Source organism: Culex quinquefasciatus, chromosome 2 (assembly GCF_015732765.1).
Source record: "Culex quinquefasciatus strain JHB chromosome 2, VPISU_Cqui_1.0_pri_paternal, whole genome shotgun sequence".
NCBI classification, from domain to species: domain Eukaryota; kingdom Metazoa; phylum Arthropoda; class Insecta; order Diptera; family Culicidae; genus Culex; species Culex quinquefasciatus.
The window spans coordinates 69,419,413-69,440,059 of record NC_051862.1 but is presented as its reverse complement, the minus strand read 5'-3'; the positions used below and the strand labels follow the sequence as shown (position 1 = coordinate 69,440,059).

The 20,647-nt window shown below is 33.4% G+C and overlaps 1 protein-coding gene and 1 long non-coding RNA gene across 2 annotated transcripts in view; one reads left to right on the top strand and one right to left on the bottom strand.

The window, feature by feature from the left end:
• The window catches only part of LOC6032364 (matrix metalloproteinase-2), a 556,187-nt gene that overhangs the window by 424,186 nt on the left and 111,354 nt on the right, over nt 1–20,647 (bottom strand). The window lies entirely within an intron of this gene.
• On the top strand, nt 1,390–8,182 carry LOC119766638. The gene is made up of 3 exons (XR_005277025.1): nt 1,390–1,549; nt 7,903–8,017; nt 8,080–8,182. It is a non-coding gene; the product is annotated as an uncharacterized LOC119766638 (long non-coding RNA).

Here is a 20,647-nt window from a genome sequence, read left to right as displayed (position 1 = left end):
ATGCAGAGTAGTCTTTTTGATCATAAAAAAACGGAATCGACGTAACACCTTATAATGTGGCCCTCTTAAACCTTGCGGTTTCGTCAACGGATCCACAGGCGTGTATCGTTCTTTTTGCGACAAGACTCCGCCTCCCGGGTCTCCTAAGTGTGAAGGTATGGGCACGGGGAGAGGGCACCGAATACCTATATTTACACTTAGAATTTTTTGCGTCCGCCCCGATCATAAGGGTTGAAAAATTACGTCCACCCCTGTCACGCTTTTTCCCTATCCCTTTAACATGGGCTGTTATAAAAACCAGACCCCCTCACCCCTTCCACCTATTCTTGGATGTAATTTTTGAACGAACCCTAAGGAACCTCCACGAAGTTGATATTAAAAAAAACTTTTACTAAAAGTGATACATGATATCGATGTTTGAAATAAAAAAAATAAGATAAAATTAACGAAAGGACAGCAACAAAAGTTTAAATGAGAACACACGAAGTTACACATAGTTAAACATGGATAAATTTCCAATCAACTGAACGAAACAGTAAGGGTTAATGAGATGCAATCATCTTTCCCATCACATGCAACCCTGTTCCATTCTAATTCGAGCGGGAAAGTCTAACCAATACCAACCTCTCAAATCAATCTAAACAGTTTTCTATCAAAATCTAACTCATCCAACTATCGCGCACAACACTTCTCCCCTTTTCTTGCAGTCTGTCCTAAAATTACTGTCCTTGGGACGCTCCGCGGGAATCGCGAATCTGCACTCCACGGTTATTCCGGGAAGAAATAGTTTTGTAATCTCGAGCAAAAACCCCCCGAAACTAATCGTCCCAACAGGTCGGAAAATTTCTCAACTTTTGTCACCGGACGAGCTCGACTCAGGATCGCAGGAAACTTCAAGGGTCATGCGAACGTTTGAAACTGCAGTCGCGAGGTCTTTAAGTTTAGAACGAACTAAAACGGGATAGTTTTGCGGCGTTTCAAGTTGAAAGCGATAGGTTTATGTGCGGAGGTTGGTACCAGGCCGGCAGGATTCGTGGGAGAACTTTCGGGCGAGCTGCGCTGCCGATAGTTGTTTAAGGCCAGTTGTCTAATGTCGGTGCGTTGGGCAGGAGTTGGCGCATGCCCCCTTTTGAGAACTACACAGAGTTGGGAAAAACGGTATTTTCAGAGAGTTTTTGAAGTTTTTGAAAGCTGCTCATGTAAATTTATTTTAAAAATATCAAAAAGTTTAACAAAATTGTTATAGTTGAAAAATATTCAAGAATAACAAAAAAATAGAAAATTCTCAACCCTGACCTCCGGAAAACCAGCTGATTATTCAATAGTTGCGAAAAGGGGGATGGAGGGAGGGAAAACTAGTCATTTGTTTAGTTTCATTTCACACACCGAGCAAACGATACTATTATTCATTTCCGGGGATTCAATTGGTGTGCAGGGGTTTTACATTTCCAGCAGTTATGTTTATTGTTGTTCGAGGTGAAAGCATTTGAAAAGGTGTTTTCGGGGAAACGAAACTTTTCCGGTTTCATCCAAGCCAGCTTCTGTAGAGGTGAATAGTTTAACTGTTCTAGCGCCTCTAGTTTACGTTCCTAGTTTTTCCTAGGGGTTAGTTTTCCGATGGAAAATAGTTGCCGCTATCAGGAGGGCATGAAAATGAGGGCGAGATATTTCGGAGGGGATTTTCTCTGGCGGAGGAGGGGGTCGTCTTAAGACAACCCCCGAAAATTTGAACCTTTGTCATGGATGTGTGTGTATTTGTTGGAATATGTGAGGCCGTGTGTTTACAGCTAATTAAATGGCAATTAACATTTGAACTTGAAAATTTCAAAAGAAGTCTGTTAAAAATGAGCAATTTTATTTATAGAAAAAAAAACTCAGCTATCAGTTTCTAATAGAAATTAAAAATATGTCAAAATTTTGAATTATTTTAATGTATTTTCAGCCATTTCAAAAAGTTACTCTTGATACTAAAATATCAAAACTATTTTTAATGAAGTTTCATTTTCAAACTCAAAATCGAATCAATAATATTAGATATACATATCACGAGTTGAATAATGTGAGCTTTTTTCCTAGCACTTAGAAAAATATTTTTTTACAAAATGTACCAACAACCAACAGTCCAATAAATAATGTACAAAAAAACAACAGCTTTTCAAAAATATGTGTTATACGGATGCATTGAAAACGTTAAAGTGCAATAAATTGCAACAACAACAAAAAAACGAAAAAATTCTGAAAAAATAATAAAAATGAGTAAAAAGTAAAAAGTAAAAAGTATAAAGTAAAAAGTAAAAAGTAAAAAGTAAAAAGTAAAAAGTAAAAAGTAAAAAGTAAAAAGTAAAAAGTAAAAAGTAAAAAGTAAAAAGTAAAAAGTAAAAAGTAAAAAGTAAAAAGTAAAAAGTAAAAAAAGTAAAAGTAAAAGTAAAAGTAAAAAGTAAAAAGTAAAAGTAAAAAGTAAAAGTAAAAAGAAAAGTAAAAGTAAAAAGTAAAAGTAAAAAGTAAAAAGTAAAAAGTAAAAAGTAAAAGTAAAAGTAAAAGTAAAAAGTAAAAAGTAAAAGTAAAAAGTAAAAGTAAAAGTAAAAGTAAAAGTAAAAAGTAAAAAGTAAAAAGTAAAGTAGTAAAAAGTAAAAGTAAAAAGTAAAAGTAAAAAGTAAAAGTAAAAAGTAAAAAGTAAAAGTAAAAGTAAAAAGTAAAAGTAAAAGTAAAAGTAAAAAGTAAAAAGTAAAAGTAAAAAGTAAAAGTAAAAAGTAAAAAGTAAAAAGTAAAAAGTAAAAAGTAAAAAGTAAAAAGTAAAAAGTAAAAAGTAAAAAGTAAAAAGTAAAAAGTAAAAAGTAAAAAGTAAAAAGTAAAAAGTAAAAAGTAAAAAGTAAAAAGTAAAAAGTAAAAAGTAAAAAGTAAAAAGTAAAAAGTAAAAAGTAAAAAGTAAAAAGTAAAAAGTAAAAAGTAAAAAGTAAAAAGTAAAAAGTAAAAAGTAAAAAGTAAAAAGTAAAAAGTAAAAAGTAAAAAGTAAAAAGTAAAAAGTAAAAAGTAAAAAGTAAAAAGTAAAAAGTAAAAAGTAAAAAGTAAAAAGTAAAAAGTAAAAAGTAAAAAGTAAAAAGTAAAAAGTAAAAAGTAAAAAGTAAAAAGTAAAAAGTAAAAAGTAAAAAGTAAAAAGTAAAAAGTAAAAAGTAAAAAGTAAAAAGTAAAAAGTAAAAAGTAAAAAGTAAAAAAAAGTAAAAGTAAAAAGTAAAAAGTAAAAAGTAAAAAGTAAAAAGTAAAAAGTAAAAAGTAAAAAGTAAAAAGTAAAAAGTAAAAAGTAAAAAGTAAAAAGTAAAAAGTAAAAAGTAAAAAGTAAAAAGTAAAAAGTAAAAAGTAAAAAGTAAAAAGTAAAAAGTAAAAGTAAAAAGTAAAAGTAAAAAGTAAAAGTAAAAAGTAAAAAGTAAAAGTAAAAAGTAAAAAGTAAAAAGTAAAAAGTAAAAGTAAAAAGTAAAAGTAAAAAGTAAAAAGTAAAAGTAAAAAGTAAAAAGTAAAAAGTAAAAGTAAAAAGTAAAAAGTAAAAAGTAAAAAGTAAAAAGTAAAAAGTAAAAAGTAAAAAGTAAAAAGTAAAAAGTAAAAAGTAAAAAGTAAAAAGTAAAAAGTAAAAAGTAAAAAGTAAAAAGTAAAAAGTAAAAAGTAAAAAGTAAAAAGTAAAAAGTAAAAAGTAAAAAGTAAAAAGTAAAAAGTAAAAAGTAAAAAGTAAAAAGTAAAAAGTAAAAAGTAAAAAGTAAAAAGTAAAAAGTAAAAAGTAAAAAGTAAAAAGTAAAAAGTAAAAAGTAAAAAGTAAAAAGTAAAAAGTAAAAAGTAAAAAGTAAAAAGTAAAAAGTAAAAAGTAAAAAGTAAAAGTAAAAAGTAAAAGTAGTAAAAGTAAAAAGTAAAAGTAAAAGTAAAAAGTAAAAAGTAAAAGTAAAAAGTAAAAAGTAAAAAGTAAAAAGTAAAAAGTAAAAGTAAAAAGTAAAAAAAGTAAAAAGTAAAAGTAAAAGTAAAAAGTAAAAAGTAAAAGTAAAAAGTAAAAAGTAAAAAGTAAAAAGTAAAAGTAAAAAGTAAAAAGTAAAAGTAAAAGTAAAAAGTAAAAGTAAAAAGTAAAAGTAAAAGTAAAAAGTAAAAGTAAAAGTAAAAAGTAAAAAGTAAAAAGTAAAAAGTAAAAGTAAAAGTAAAAGTAAAAGTAAAAAGTAAAAAGTAAAAGTAAAAGTAAAAAGTAAAAGTAAAAAGTAAAAGTAAAAAGTAAAAAGTAAAAGTAAAAAGTAAAAAGTAAAAGTAAAAGTAAAAGTAAAAGTAAAAAGTAAAAAGTAAAAGTAAAAAGTAAAAGTAAAAGTAAAAAGTAAAAAGTAAAAGTAAAAAGTAAAAGTAAAAGTAAAAAGTAAAAGTAAAAAGTAAAAAGTAAAAGTAAAAAGTAAAAGTAAAAAGTAAAAGTAAAAAGTAAAAGTAAAAAGTAAAAAGTAAAAAGTAAAAGTAAAAGTAAAAAGTAAAAGTAAAAAGTAAAAGTAAAAAGTAAAAGTAAAAAAGTAAAAGTAAAAGTAAAAAGTAAAAAGTAAAAGTAAAAGTAAAAGTAAAAGTAAAAAGTAAAAGTAAAAAGTAAAAAGTAAAAGTAAAAGTAAAAGTAAAAAGTAAAAAGTAAAAGTAAAAAGTAAAAAGTAAAAGTAAAAGTAAAAAGTAAAAAGTAAAAGTAAAAAGTAAAAAGTAAAAAGTAAAAGTAAAAGTAAAAAGTAAAAGTAAAAGTAAAAAGTAAAAGTAAAAGTAAAAAGTAAAAGTAAAAGTAAAAAGTAAAAAGTAAAAAGTAAAAGTAAAAAGTAAAAAGTAAAAGTAAAAAGTAAAAGTAAAAAGTAAAAGTAAAAAGTAAAAAGTAAAAAGTAAAAGTAAAAGTAAAAGTAAAAAGTAAAAAGTAAAAGTAAAAAGTAAAAGTAAAAAGTAAAAAGTAAAAAGTAAAAAGTAAAAAGTAAAAAGTAAAAAGTAAAAAGTAAAAAGTAAAAAGTAAAAAGTAAAAAGTAAAAAGTAAAAAGTAAAAAGTAAAAAGTAAAAAGTAAAAAGTAAAAAGCAAAAAAGTGGTCAACTGTCTGTCAAACCCGAAAAATTGCGAGTTTGTTTATCATAGCCTAATACCTCTCTAATACCTTAACTCAACTGACGATTTCGCACACCATATCGAACACTCGAAGAGTACAATCTCCAGGGGTTTTCATGTCCCCTTTTCAAGAAAAAAGAGCCCACTCCAAAGTATTCGTGAACTACTACAAGTGTCCACTAGTTGCCCTTTTATTATCACCATCCCATGGTGCGTTCTGTTACACGATCAGACATGGAAACTTCTCATTTTACTCAGTATTTTGTCGTGTGATGAAGTTCCAATACCATCGTTGAGTTTTTTCCATTATCATCGTTTTTAAGTGATTGAATATTGTTTGATAATGAGTAACTATGAATAATTAAAATTTTCAGTGGATTTTTTTTATTATGAAACCTTTACGAAGTTGTTCAAGTTTCAAGCAAGTCAAACCTTACAAGGTACATCTCACTCTTGCTCTCCTTATCAAATGCCTCCACTCAATGCAACCGATTGCACGTCACACCATAAAATAATATTTGAACCAAATGGTGACAAGCAATTGCCATTCCTCATATACATATCACAGGGGTGAGCAACCGCCCTGCAGGGAGAGCTGGAGGAAGGCAGTAAATAAAAAGAAGGACTTCCAGCCCTCCAAGGATCGTCCGTCCGACGTCGTTCAAGAGTCATGGGCAGAGGACATCCTAGTGTGGGGGGGGGAAACACATCCGGACATTGTGGCGCCAAAATACTTGTTACGCATTTTATTACTTGAACGTCGTCCCCGCACTTGTGGAAGTGAGCTTCAAGTTCGTTGGAGGGGGTTGGCCTTAAGTTGGCATTCCCAGCAACGCGTTGTGACCAGAGAGGTTGAGGGTTGTTGGAGCGGCAGGGTTCATAAAGTCTGGACTGCAAATCATTTACCACCCTATGCACAGTGAGTGGTGCTGCACATTGAGTAACTTTTTGCCTGTGCTGAACGTCGATGGGCAGTCATTTTGAGGGGTTTCAGAAGAAGGAGTTCCGAGGAAATTGCTTTATTGGAAAGATCGTTGGAAGTGTACAGCAACGGCACATCGTGTAAAGTTGGTCCCCTTCGGAGTCTGAGTCAGTATCATACAAACACACTCACACGCTTGATGATGAAGTTTTATGAGGACACGTGATGGAATTGTGGATGCGGGTGATGGTGAAAGATTTCCTAAACATCAGTGATGTTAAGGACTTTAAATTAGTCAAATGATCGGTTTCGCACTTCTTTGATGTCTTCCTTGGAATGTGACTTGCTATCTTTAGGTTCAATTTCAAAACCAGAACAACAGTTCGCAATAAATTCATCAACCTCGACGATTTCAATCCAACACCCTCATTTTCGTGAGCTTTACAGCAATCGATTTCAACCCGCCCACGCACTTTTCCCAACCCGCAGGCAATAATTCTTCCAATCAATTTCGGGGTGAAACTTGTTCCATAAATTTTGGACCCAAATATAACAGGGCAAACAGAAATGTCACGCGGAAGCTGTGAAAAGCCTATTCGCCATAAGGTTGGTACCTCTTTTAGTTTGAGGATGCGACGAATTCCTTTGGAACAGGGTGGCCACTTATTTTTATTTCTTGTAAAAAATTACAGTTTTGAAGAGACATTGAGAAAACATAAAACTATTTACGTTTGCAAAACCAGGTTGACTTTTAAAATTTATGCAAATAGTTTTTAAGAGATTATTTAATTTAGACCTTTTTAAATGCTTATCTAATTATTAACTTTTTGTGAAAATTCAGTTTCCTGGTTTTTTCTCTGAAAGATTTATTTTATCTAAGAAACTTAATCATAAACATTTCCTTTAAATAAACAATATTAACGAATAACTACCGTAATGCTAACGCGACAGTTTATAGCTTCAAAAACACTTTTTTTGTGTTTTTGTGTTGTGATGAATTAGTCTTCCAAAACCAAAAGCAGCAAAAACAAAATGAGCAAAAAATAATAATAAGGAAACATTTCGAAAGCCACATAGAATATACATGAGCGTACAAAAAAACATTCTAACATTCAATATTACGCCCTTTTGAAATGTTAGTCTTAATTAAACAAATAAATGAAATATTTTTATTTTTTGACATGTCAATGCGGACTTAATGGTAAAAAATACAGCCATTTTAAGGTAAAAAAATGCAAATTTTAATATCTCAAAAAAGCGCAGGCCAAATTATAAGCGCCAGATTGCAAAGGGGAGATCTAGTACTTTCAACGTTGAAAAACCTCAGGAGTATTTTTATTTAAATTCAAGATATATTTGTTCGGAGCGGACTGTAGATTTTGCACTCAACTGCCGGCGGACTTGGGGAACCAGTTTGGGAGGGTCGGAAGTGTCGCAAACAAACAAACACTAGATGTTTCTCTTCACTAATTTCTATTTGCTACTAAAATTAACTAGGTAAAAGATTTTCTAGCGTTCCGACCGGTTCGGTTGCTTGCTACGAACTTGTCTCGACGCACTCACTTCTGCTCGCTGCTCTTCGTTGCGCGCCAAAATTCTCTCGCACGACCGTCCCTGATAGACTGGGGTCCATTGGTCGTGCGATTCGAAGCGTTATCTACTCGAAATCGATCTTGTCCTGCCATTTTTGGTGCGATTGTCGAGCGTTTTGATCGAATGTCAGAGGCGACATCCGTAATTTTTGTTTGAAAGAGTAGGCTATGCAATTTGGTGATAGTGCATTTTTTTTCAAGTTCTTGAAAAAGATTATACTCTAGAAATATTCACAACTTTTTTGCAAAATAAGTGCAACATTCAGTGATATTTGGTGATTAATAGAACAGCAATGAAATTTTTCCAGGAAATGGAATTCACGAAGCTGGGAAGATCTAGTGAAAATATCTACAATGACGAACGAAAACCCGCAGAATTTGAGTGGCTATCAACGAACAACAACGGACCATCCAAAACACTGGGTTAGTTTGTTTCAAAACAAATATCTTTCTGTCTCTAACTTTTTCTCAATTTAATTTTTCAGACTTCAAATACAACTTCACCATGCTTACCAAGAAATCAGCAAGAAACGCAAGAAACGACGCGATGACAAACACGCAGCAAGCGCAAGTGCTGCCAGAACAACAAATTTTTCTACGAGCTGGCGCTGTCAGGCTCGAACATATTCATTTGAAAATGTATCATTTTTATGAGAAAAGTGTATGCACCCTAACGAAATTCAAAAATTGTCCAACTATATGTTTTGGCGTGTAGTTTTCCCGGCTGAATCCGAATCTGCCCTCAGAATTGAGCCAAACTGTCAAAATATCGATTTTTGATCATATTTTAAGTTTTTATTTTGAATTGTCATTTAAACCCAAACTTGGTCTTACCAAGCAAAATATTTTCAAAAATGGTCACTCATGGTCACTATTTAAAATCTAAAACTGCAAATATTTCGCATAAATGAAACATTCGATGGCTATACCCTGAAAACGGGGCCCTATATAAAAAAAATCTGTAAAGTACTTTTCGATTGCAAATTAAATTTTACGTAAAAATCAGGTCAAAAAAACTTATGCATAGAATTTCGATTTTTTTCCAAAAATCACTATTTTTCCAAAAAAAAATTACTCTGCGACAGATTTTTTGACAAAATTTCTCCATATACCATAAGTTGCGGGGTTTTGTCCCCTAAAATCTGAATTTATTTTTATTTATTTTTTACATTCTAAAAATATTTTGTTTTACTTTTAAAAATAAATTTATTCGATATCTAATCAGCTTGTTTTTATTATTTTGGAATTTTTTACTCTTTGTCCATTCTTATTTTTTTTTTATATTTCTTGCCATTCATTCTAATTGGGCCATTACAAATTTAATTTCAAGATTTTCCTAAATAATCGGGGGCCATTATTTTCAATAACTGGAAAAACTTGTTGAATTAATAATAAACTATTCAGGGTACATTGTATAATGCTTCATTTCTCTGTTTTAATTTTAAAATAGTAGTTTATGCAACAAGTTGCAAAAATAGGATTTTTTCAGCACGAGTCGTACATTTATCCAACGAGGTTCACCGAGTTGGATAAATACGAAGAGTGCTGAAAAAATCAAGTTTTGCAACGAGTTCCATACAACATTTTTTGCAATTCCGAAAAACACCCATTGAGTGAAATTTTAAGTAAAATTTTCATGTATTTTGTCAATAAATCGTTTAAATCTAAAAAATGTTGAAAAGTGTTGCTTTTTGAAACAAGTGCTGAAAATTTCAACTTTTCAGCACCCATTTCAGTGCTGAAAAGTAGAACTTTTCAGCATTTATTTTGAAAAGTGTTGCTATTCGATTCTGTTATTTTTGGTACAGAAAAGTAGGCTTTTTCGTCGTTCAAGATTGACAGGAAAAGTAAGTATTTTCACGACGGAATTGCAAAAAAGACTTTTTTTTAACATTTTTAACAAATTTTGAATTTTTAGACCATAGACTAAAATGTTGTAGTTTTTTTCATGAATTCATTGATATTTCGCATTTTTTGGTAGCAGCATAAAATTTTGAAAAAAAATAAACAGCCTTAACTTCGGAAGATAAGATTAAAAATCATTTGGAAGGAAGCCATGCTAGATATATAGATAAATTTGCATTATACAGATTTTTCGATCAGTGAGACGCCAGCCAGCGACAAGTTAAGACGTATTTTGCTCGTGTTGTCATCTCGCGTGCTTGGAAGTTTTTGACAGATGGAGGTGGAGGAATCCTCCGAGGAGGAAGATTTTCGTCCCGTCGGCGGGAATCGGAAGCGGAAGAAGTCCAGCGAGGTCACTGGAATCGGCATCGAAGGAGAAAAAGTTGAGAAGACCCTGCTCAACAACAACAAGTTCAGCCCGCTAGCGGATAACAAAAACAACAACAATGCCAGCCCAGCAGGAGGAGGGGACGCCCCGGCGGTTCCACCACCCGGCCAGTCGGCAGGTAAACAAAAGCAACCACCGTTGGTGGTGAAGAACACCACGGATTTTTACAAGCTCGTGGCGATAGTGGAAAGTTGTAAATTAGGTTTCAAACCGATTTACAAACTAACCCGATTTGGAACCAAGGTGACCTGCTTCTCTGTCAAAGATTTTGACAAGTTGCAAGAGCTACTTAAGAAGAAGAAAGTGGAATTCTACACCCACGATCGGCGGAGTGAACGAAATCATCGGGTGGTTCTTCGTGGTTTTCCTGATGAACTGAAACCGGACGAAGTCAAGTACCTTCTGAAGAGGGATCTCAAGCTGGACGCGCTGGAGGTGCATATCATCAAGCGGAAGGAAAAGTCCACCGTTGGCGAAACTCCGTACATTGTGGTCTTCCCCAAGGGATACACCAATCTGAAGAAGCTCTCTGCAATGAAAGTTGTGGCAAGCACTATCATCCGGTGGGAGGCCTACCGGAACAAGCGGCCGAACGTGACCCAGTGCAGGAACTGCTTGCAGCTGGGTCATGGAACCAGGAACTGTCACCTGAAAGGCAGGTGGAACAACTGTGGGGGTTCCCACAAGACGGACGAGTGCAAAGTCCAAGAAGCCGAGCCGAAGCGGTGTGCCAACTGCTCTGGAGCCCACGAAGCCACGGACCGCAGCTGCCCTAAGCGTGCGGACTTCATCCGGAGGCGCCAGCAGGCGTCGAAACCGAAACCGCCGGCAAGGAAGGCGGAGAAGCAGAGTCCAGCAGTTCCGGCGTTTACGCCGGCAGAGTTCCCTCCGCTGCCGGGCGCAGTTCCGGACGGAAAATCCAAGGATCGCCCTCGTCCCGCAGGAAGCAGCCAAGGTGGTCCCCGAGACGGTGGAGCCACGGAGAAGGAAGCCGGGGAGGTACTCTACAGTTCGGCTGAGCTGTGGGGGATATTTTCCGAGTACATCGGCAGGTTCAAGACCTGCAAGACCCACTTGGACCCGCGTCAGTTACATGATCTCCAAGTATGGAATTTAAGGAGTTTTTTTTTGTTATTATATATTGTTTTACTGATCCTCGGTCCCAACCTGGTCACAGCACCTAAAAGGACCTAATAAAAATAAGTTAAGAAAAAAAAAAAGATTTTTCGATCCCAAAAATCACAAAAATCTGTATATATATATTTTTTAAAAAAATGATTAAATTCATGAATATTGACAATTTAGTAGTTGAATTATGCTTTAACATATGGCAGTGCGTGGCCGAATGGTTACGCTGTCCGCTTTGTAAGCGGATGATTCTGGGTTCGATTCCCATCTGCTGCAACCTTCCATCGGATGAGGAAGTAAAATTTCGGTCCCGGCCTTGGTTGTTAAGCCGTTAAGTCATTCCAGGTGTAGGAGTCGTCTCCATGCCATAAGTACAAACAACACACCAAACCAAGCCTACTCCGGTGGAATTGCTGGCGGCGGTTGGACTCGCAATCCGAAGGTCGTCAGTTCAAACACTGGGTGGAAGGTTCCTTGGAGTAGAAAGAGGTTTGGGTGCTCTCCCCATTCAAGCCTTCGGACTCCTAGGTTCGAGCAGAAACTTGCAATAGAGACCACAAAAGACCCGGGGTCGTTAATGTGGATGGTTTGATTTTTTTGATTGATGATTTAAAATCATAAATCTGATTTTTTTTATGTTTTTTTAAAGAAAATGCAGATATCCCATTAAATAATCTGGCATCGTTGCCAGTGAAAAAAATTAAATAACCAAAGTAGCATTTCTAGAGTTTTTTTTAATAGGTCCTATCAACATATGAAAAACAATAGCATTTAGGACATTTCAAAATAAACTCTGGATTTTTACTTTTTTGGATATTAAAAGTTGCGTCTTTTAATTACGAAAAGTTACGAAACGCAAAAAGTTTAGGTCATCGCTGAGATTTGAAAACTTATCGCAGATTTTGTGAAAAAAAATATTATTCCCTTTTTTGTCATTTCCATCCCCCACTCCAGCTTTGAGCTAGTTTGAAGCACTTTTATTTTTTAACTATCATATAATCTGCTGTATGCCTTTTTATGTCGCCACCCTGTCTGCATTAAGAAATTGTGATTTCCATTACAAAACCTCCCCAAATTCACGAATCCATGTTGATGGAGGTATTAACCCCGCCGCCTCAGACATGGGCCAAACTAAACGTCTCACCCTCAACCACGTGTGTGACGAAAATTGCCTCCTCAAAAAGGGGGTTAGTAGAGCGCTCTATCCTCGACGGGGGATGCCAAAGCCCAAAAGTGGTCACCACCGCTGCGTGCTAAAGTGACAGCTCAGCAGCAGCCTAAATTTAGGAGCGTGTTTAAGGTGGTGGGTGGTGGGGGGGAAGGGTGTGAAATGGGGTCAAACGTGGATGTCTTTCAATTGAAGAGGGATGGCGAAGGATTTTACGGGACGATCTAATAAATTTTCCAACCGAAAGAAAATCGGGGGGTTGACGCTTTGTGCAAATGAAGATCTATGAATGGGTTCTTACCGCGAGAAAGTGTGTCAAGTGAGAAAATAACGATGAAAATAAAATTTATTTGAAAATGGATAAAGTATGATTAGAAATACAATAAATTAGTTTTGGAATCTAAAAAACAATCTGCACTCCACCATGATTAAATTATAACAAAATTATACCACATTTAGCTCAACGATCGCTACAATTCGTTTTTTAAAGCAATTTGCCCATAAAAACGACAGCAAAAAAAAATCTAAGCTAAATGACCCGTCAATGCTCTCGTTTTTAACGCACTCAAACCAGAATTCCCTCAAGCGGAAGATACAATGAACAACCAATTCTCTCCGAAGGGCAGCGGCAAAAAGATGCAAAATTCGCGAAACGATATTTTTATGCAAATTTTGAGTACTTATTACGAGCTTGCAATAAACCCCCTCACCCCGCTTGCAAGCTGATCCTTTCAACTCCCCACATCCGGGGAAAAACCTTCGGAAAAATCCACCGTCCACCAGGCTGAAGAGCGCAATGAAAAAAATTACACTCAGGACCGGAGGTTTCGACGCCGCCCCGCTTTCATGATAACGATAATGATGATGATGATGAACATATTTGAATCTACTCATTGAACCCCTCCACCCCCGACTGACACAGTTGTGGATGCTGTAAAGCTTCTCGATTTCATCAACAACAACGACCACAACAATCTTGTATCGCAGGCAAAGAGTGCGAAAGTTACAATAAAAAAGCACGCAGTAAAGCTCGTCTCACCCTCTGTGGGGTGTAATCGCAACACTCTTTAATACACTTTTCATTGTAATTTTACAGTGTTTTTTGCGCAATTTTTTATTCCTCTTTTGACATCAATCTGGGGCGTGTCGCAGGAGATAAACCCCGTGATTGTTGTAATCAGAGGTCTGTTCGACAAATGTTAGGTCGCACTGATGAGATGTGAAGTACGTTGAAAGTAAATAAAAACAAATATTGAGAATAAATTGATTTTTTAGCAAACTTCTTGAATGTCACATTCTTGTTTCTTGTTTCTTGTTTCTTGTTTCTTGTTTCTTGTTTCTTGTTTCTTGTTTCTTGTTTCTTGTTTCTTGTTTCTTGTTTCTTGTTTCTTGTTTCTTGTTTCTTGTTTCTTGTTTCTTGTTTCTTGTTTCTTGTTTCTTGTTTCTTGTTTCTTGTTTCTTGTTTCTTGTTTCTTGTTTCTTGTTTCTTGTTTCTTGTTTCTTGTTTCTTGTTTCTTGTTTCTTGTTTCTTGTTTCTTGTTTCTTGTTTCTTGTTTCTTGTTTCTTGTTTCTTGTTTCTTGTTTCTTGTTTCTTGTTTCTTGTTTCTTGTTTCTTGTTTCTTGTTTCTTGTTTCTTGTTTCTTGTTTCTTGTTTCTTGTTTCTTGTTTCTTGTTTCTTGTTTCTTGTTTCTTGTTTCTTGTTTCTTGTTTCTTGTTTCTTGTTTCTTGTTTCTTGTTTCTTGTTTCTTGTTTCTTGTTTCTTGTTTCTTGTTTCTTGTTTCTTGTTTCTTGTTTCTTGTTTCTTGTTTCTTGTTTCTTGTTTCTTGTTTCTTGTTTCTTGTTTCTTGTTTCTTGTTTCTTGTTTCTTGTTTCTTGTTTCTTGTTTCTTGTTTCTTGTTTCTTGTTTCTTGTTTCTTGTTTCTTGTTTCTTGTTTCTTGTTTCTTGTTTCTTGTTTCTTGTTTCTTGTTTCTTGTTTCTTGTTTCTTGTTTCTTGTTTCTTGTTTCTTGTTTCTTGTTTCTTGTTTCTTGTTTCTTGTTTCTTGTTTCTTGTTTCTTGTTTCTTGTTTCTTGTTTCTTGTTTCTTGTTTCTTGTTTCTTGTTTCTTGTTTCTTGTTTCTTGTTTCTTGTTTCTTGTTTCTTGTTTCTTGTTTCTTGTTTCTTGTTTCTTGTTTCTTGTTTCTTGTTTCTTGTTTCTTGTTTCTTGTTTCTTGTTTCTTGTTTCTTGTTTCTTGTTTCTTGTTTCTTGTTTCTTGTTTCTTGTTTCTTGTTTCTTGTTTCTTGTTTCTTGTTTCTTGTTTCTTGTTTCTTGTTTCTTGTTTCTTGTTTCTTGTTTCTTGTTTCTTGTTTCTTGTTTCTTGTTTCTTGTTTCTTGTTTCTTGTTTCTTGTTTCTTGTTTCTTGTTTCTTGTTTCTTGTTTCTTGTTTCTTGTTTCTTGTTTCTTGTTTCTTGTTTCTTGTTTCTTGTTTCTTGTTTCTTGTTTCTTGTTTCTTGTTTCTTGTTTCTTGTTTCTTGTTTCTTGTTTCTTGTTTCTTGTTTCTTGTTTCTTGTTTCTTGTTTCTTGTTTCTTGTTTCTTGTTTCTTGTTTCTTGTTTCTTGTTTCTTGTTTCTTGTTTCTTGTTTCTTGTTTCTTGTTTCTTGTTTCTTGTTTCTTGTTTCTTGTTTCTTGTTTCTTGTTTCTTGTTTCTTGTTTCTTGTTTCTTGTTTCTTGTTTCTTGTTTCTTGTTTCTTGTTTCTTGTTTCTTGTTTCTTGTTTCTTGTTTCTTGTTTCTTGTTTCATGTTTCTTGTTTCTTCAATTGAATTTAGCATATTCAATAAACATGTAATCACATTTTATGACACATTTTTTGCTCCGATAACTACTCACATTTGATCAACCACGAGTAATCTTATCACCTTTATCGTTCAGAAAAAAAGCATTCCACACACGTCGCATTTGTAAAACAACCTCATTTTCAGTATCAAATCTTGTGACGACCATCAAGGAAAATTCCCATCAAATCGCTGCTGCTGGTTATGCGATCCTTCGTCATGTGCGTGACAGGTCGTGTAGTTTTATTTGACAGCTCTTTTTTCCCCAAACCCCCCAACTCAATTCTTTTTTATTGCCACTCTGATGGACCGTGCGAGATTTCTTCCCACTCAATGGCCATTTATGTCACGGGGTTCAAATGGGATTTCCGGGATTAATTTCCTTTCGGAAGTCGAATAACAAAAAAAAAATAAAGAAGCAAAAGGTGTGTCCGGTTCGATTGAGGGGTTTTCTCACACGAAAGCTTTTAAACTTGTGGAAAATGTCAATCCTTTTAATTTTTTGACACTGCTGCTGCCATCTCGAGTCGGGTCGTAACTTGGAGCGGGTTTTCCTTTTCCAAGTGGCAATTTAAAAGTGTTTTTTCTTCTTGACTCACCCCTACTCTAACAAGGGTGTTGATGGTCACCTCTACACTCTGTTGAATTTTGAATAAAAAATAAAAAAATTGAACTTTTGACAACAATCTTAAACAACTACAAAAGTATGTTTACTGAACGATATAAAAATACATTTTATCATTAAGTCATTTAATATTCTATAATATTGTTATAACCATTGCCCATATAGTATGATCATTATATGGGAAATTGTAATAAAATGGTTATCATGAAATTGGCGGTTTGCAATGGTAATCATAAATAAACTGTACTATTATCAAATGGTTACCCCAAAATAAACATTGTTCTATACTTTTAAAACTCAAATTACGCATTTAAGAAATTGAAAACCCATTGCTAGAAGTGTAATTGTTTGATTTCATATGGTAATCAAATGGTAATTGTATGGTAATCAAAGGAACCGTATGGTTTATAGTACTCACATGGTTATTTTTTATGCGGGACAAAAAATTGAATCAATAATTGTGACAGGTTGATGCATTTTTTCCGAAGATAGGCAGATAATTTTCCCACGATTTCTTTAAATTAAGATTTTTTCTTTGCCACCGAGTGTCTAGAATGACCGGCCACATGTTGAACCCATTTGCTGGTCCAGCAAATAATGGCCAGGAACCCCCTTTCCGTTGTTCGACATATGTGCCATCATCAGCAGAGCGCCAGGGCACCACTCTAAAATGGGATATCCGTTTCCGGAGCGGGGGGTGAACGGACCTCTTTCGATTGACTCCGAAAGAATATAGTGAATCTCCCACACCATCGTGGTCCCATCCATCCATCCAAAGTGGACATCATGTTTTTCCGACTTCTTCTCTCAATGACTTACTTCTTTTGCCTTTAGTTATGTTCACAGTTGAAAAGTGTAAATTCAAAGTTTACAATAATTTTCTCATATTTTATTAAATTATATTGAATTTTTAATTTGTTTTTTTTTTCTGTTTATCAGTGCTCTAAATTTTCTCAAATTGTTTCAACAGTGCACCGAATGGCCACTATTTGCGCACCATGACTGTTAGTTTCTTTATTTTTATTAATCTAGCAAACGTGATGCCATTATTCGGCGTTGTTGCATGCTCCTGCAGCTTTTCGAGTGAGTTCCGTTCCATTATCGACATCCCATCGCATGTAACGGAAACTCTGTCCACCGGGTTTTGTAGATCTGGCACAGCGGGATGTGGCTCCTGGCACTGCATGCGATTGTTTTTTTTTTTTATAGTGGGAGGAGTGACACATTTCGTTTGGACAAACTTCCTCTCTAAATTGTTTCTCATACATTCGCTTTAACAACGTTTTAATTTTATCAGAAGTTTGAGATTGTTCTATTAACATTATAAAATTTATATTTGAAAATCATATATCGCTAAGATTAAAAAAAAATTATATCAAACACCAAAAAAAATACTGGAACATGTGGAGCAATCAAAATCTGCAGGTTTCCAGTCACAAAAAATGTCAACCCTCACCAAAGAAAAGTGGTATTAAATTATGAATAACTCCACCACACGTACACGTGACAGAACAAACCGACCGATTAGGAAGTTTTGCGGCAATTTTTGACAAATCCCACCTGAGCTACCGCTCAGGTTCCGGAACAAGTCGGAAGCAGCAAAATCTCCTTTCCCCATTTTTGAGCAGCTGAAAATTGTCCAACCTCAAGCCAGACCCGGGAAACTCCGGGGGCTTTCAGGTGAGCGGACTATTTTGACACCTAACATCGTGAGGCGTTTTGCTGGAAAAATCTGTCGACAGTGAATGGTAAATTTTTGACCAAGGAAAAGTATCATTTTCATACAGGTTTTATAGACCTTAATTTTTTTGAAGAAAAAATACTTAATGCAAGTTTAAAATATCTACCTTCTGAAATAAAAAAATTAAAACATTATTTTTGGAAGATTTCAACGATTGACTTTAAATTTAATTTTATTTTTTCTCTCTGAAAATAAAAAAAAAACAAAATATAATAATTCAATAGAAATGAAACCGAAATCAACTTTCTAAGGACCCCAACCCAAATGACGAGACACGAAGGTGAAATGTCACAAAAATTCAACCACTTGCATGTCGTATGTTTGTCGGCGGAGTTATTTAAAGAAAAAGCGAAAGAAAAACTTTGTGGGTGAAAGCATGAAAATATTTTGCTGGATTTTAGCTCCCCTGTTGGTGTCCAGAAAGTTTTGCGACGTGTCTATTTGAGGCACTTCTCCTCTGAAATAGAGCAAATCGGGAAGTGGACTACAGAAGAAAATTAAAAATTATTTGTCTGGAGGAGGGATAGGCAGTAGAGCAAATTGCATTTTTTGTAATGATTTCAAGGACACATATGATGTATTTGTGATTATGATACTATCATTTTTGCTTAAAAAAAGGAAAAAAAATAGTGCGTTGCTTGTATTATAATTAAATTTAGCAGTCGAGTCTGGACTGTAAAATAAATATTTCAACTCCTGTAGAACATAACAAACACATTCGTAATGCTTTGTTAAATGCTTAACACTAAAATAATCCAGATTTAAATAGGATGTTCACTTATTTTATGATATCATTATAAACTATCAAACCAAATTCACGAAATATTAAAATTAAAAAAATAAACAATTGTAAATCATCTTTTAAGATATTTCATATCTTTTCCCGTTACTTTCTGTAAAAATGTTTTTTACAAAAAAATAATTCTATTATATCGATTGTTTTACTGCTGTTGAACAGGTCATATTCGATCACACAACATTTATTAATAATCGTGTTCTAGTCGAAAATATTATTATACTTTACAACAGGGCTGTGGAGTCGGGTCATATTTCAAACGACTCCGACTCCGACTCCTCAGATTAGCTGACTGACTGGCTTTCTCAGATTAGCTGACTCCGACTCCGACTCCGGCTCCGGCTTTAAACAAATGGTTGGCTCCGACTCCGACTCCGACTCCGGCCTACCAACTCTAGTCGACTCCGACTCCAGCTTTCAACAAATGGTTGGCTCCGACTCCGACTCCGACTCCACATATATTTAAATGTTTCAAAAGTTAGTTAACTATTATTAGTTAATTATTTTTAAATCATTGATAAGGCCGATGCAAATATTTAAAAAAGTTTTTGTCCCTCGGCCCTGACCGAGGTCAAGGGGGGGGGGGGGCAAAAAATAAAAAAATATAAAAATTTAAATAACAAGCCATAGTCTTCACAATTAAATGAAAAAAGTGTTTTAAAATGCATTTTACACTAGTTCAGTTGTTTTGCAATCATTAATTTTCAAAAAATCTAAGACCTGACAAAAACAAAAATTGTATCGAAAAAAAAGATTTTGGATCGAAAATTTTTAAAAAATCTTAAGATTTTTTAATAAACCCAAACATGCTAAAAATGATTTTAAATGCAGAAGAATGTATTTTAATTTGATTTCAGTTGGTTGCACTTCAATTTTCATTGAAATTTTGAAGTTTATTGTAAAAATATTTTTTTTTGCCCCCTGATTTTTCGGGCCAATTTTGAAGCGGGGGGTGACAAAAACTTTTAAAAATATTTGTATCAGCCTAAATAGGATTATTTAAATACTCTCTAAGCGTCATGTTTTTCTCAAGAAAAACAAGTTAAGTAAAAGTAAAGTAAATAAACGGAAAAAAAGTTTGTAGGTTTCAAGTTTTTTACGTTATGGAAACAGAAATCAAAAAATATCTCTGTTTTAGAGGCATTTTGAGAAGAACAGTTTTGTAAGTAAATTTGGATTTATTTACTTAACCTAAAATTTGACTTTTTTTTCAAAGCTAATAAATTTAAGTATTAAGCTGTTATTTTTGAATGAATAACTAAAAGAAACCTGACCTTGATGATCTATTGAACATAAAAATTCAATTTGCTCACTTTCAGGCTGACATTTGTACGAAGCACAATGACAGGCACCTTGTTTTTTAAATGACAATTTTGAACGAATTTTTTTTTAAGATGATGCCATGGGCATCACGCCATCACGGCTGAAGGAGATTATTATTGCAAATCAATGTATCTAAATAATTTCTTCGTGGAAAGGACGCTTAAGATGTCATTTTCAAATTTCTGTGACATGGAAAATATTTTATCGTGGAAATTTTGAATTTATTTTAATTTTAAAATTTTATAAATTTTAAAAAGGAGACGCACGATACTTCGTGAATCTTCACCTGAAACGAAGCTTTATGGGTGATCTTGCGCCTCCATCAAAATATATGAAAAAACTTAAAATATAATAAAAAAAAACAAATATTCACTAGTAAAATATTTTCTAGGTCACAAATATTTCATTTTTTAAAGGTACATTGATTTGTAATGATTATCACCTTCCGTCATATTGGCGTGGGACATACAGTATGACAAAATTCGTACCTGTTGATAATATTTTGATTCTGTTTTATATCTATAATATTTGAAAAATAAATTAAAATCCTATATTTTTTTCTATACATTTTTAATTAGTTCATTTTTGTACTGAATTCTTGAGATTTGTTCAACAATAATTTGCAACGATATCAAAATAGTTTACCTAAAATCAACATCAACATCAACAATCAATGATTATTTCAAATTTGTTGCAACTTCTTTTGACATTTTTTGTTAGTTTCAATTATTTTAAATGCAACACTTTGATTTTCTTGTACTCAGTTATAAACAAAATGCGCATGTTGAGTTCCAAGTAAGACATTTTTATTATTGTTGATTATTTGTTACAAAAGTTAAACTGTCAGTGACGCTTTTTCGATCTGCAAAAACAGTGATTATTTTTAATAATCTTTTTAGGTACCTCGTATTTTTTTCAAAAAAAAGATTTAACTGAAAACCTCTAAGACATTCGCTATCGAGTAAAAGATGACTTTGTGTGTACTTTTTCAGAAATAACTGGATGAAATTTGGTCAAATTCGAATTGAAAGGGCACATAAATATAGTCTGACTACATAACCAATATTTTTTTATTATTTTTTGAATTATGATTTTACATACTTGGGTAAGAGGTTATCATTTAGTGATTATAGTGTAATAACCCAATTAGAGCTTTTCAATCACAATAA